A 693-nucleotide genomic window follows, 5' to 3' on the forward strand; every position below is an offset into this window, starting at 1 on the left:
TGCTAGCGTAAGTCTAGTCGTATCGATAATAGTAGTTCGATCCGCCTAGAGAAGGGCCGGAACGCGGGTAGAGATAGGAACGGACCTATCCCCTCTATTAGTTATCTTAGATAGGGCATCGATTAAAGACCGATAGCTACGCTTAACAATAGCATTCGACTAGGGATAGTATAGGGAGATGCGAACGTTCTTCGCCCTATACAAAATAAGTAGTGCTTAAACTTCTTTAGCTATATTGTTCGTAGCGTTGTCTAAGATAATCTCGTAGGGTGTTCCCTAGCGGCAAAACAGATCTTTAAATAGGAAGGTAGCTATATTACGAGCATTAATAGCGCCGCAGCCCTTATAGAAATAATAGGCCTCCGGCTATCGAGAAAGACTCTCTCGAATAATATACAAGCTATTATTGCGGCTAAGATAGACACTATCGCCGTACTATCGCTCCCCGACTAATTAGGCTATAGGAATACGCAGCTCTCCTAGACGTCGGTAGCTATTCCTAAAATTGCACTTAGGACAGCTCTTATAGTAGCGGGAGATATTAGCCTATACGCCGTCCTACTAGTAGCGCCGACGAAGGATATCGAAGGTGCCCTCCGCTACTCGGTAGCCGAGCTTATCGTAAACGGAACGAAGGATCTCTATGCGGCTACCGGTCGTAGTGCCGGCTCATTTCGCTTTTCTTACTAGTTT

This window comes from Pseudocercospora fijiensis, assembly GCF_000340215.1.
Source record: "Pseudocercospora fijiensis CIRAD86 unplaced genomic scaffold MYCFIscaffold_8, whole genome shotgun sequence".
NCBI lineage: Eukaryota > Fungi > Ascomycota > Dothideomycetes > Mycosphaerellales > Mycosphaerellaceae > Pseudocercospora > Pseudocercospora fijiensis.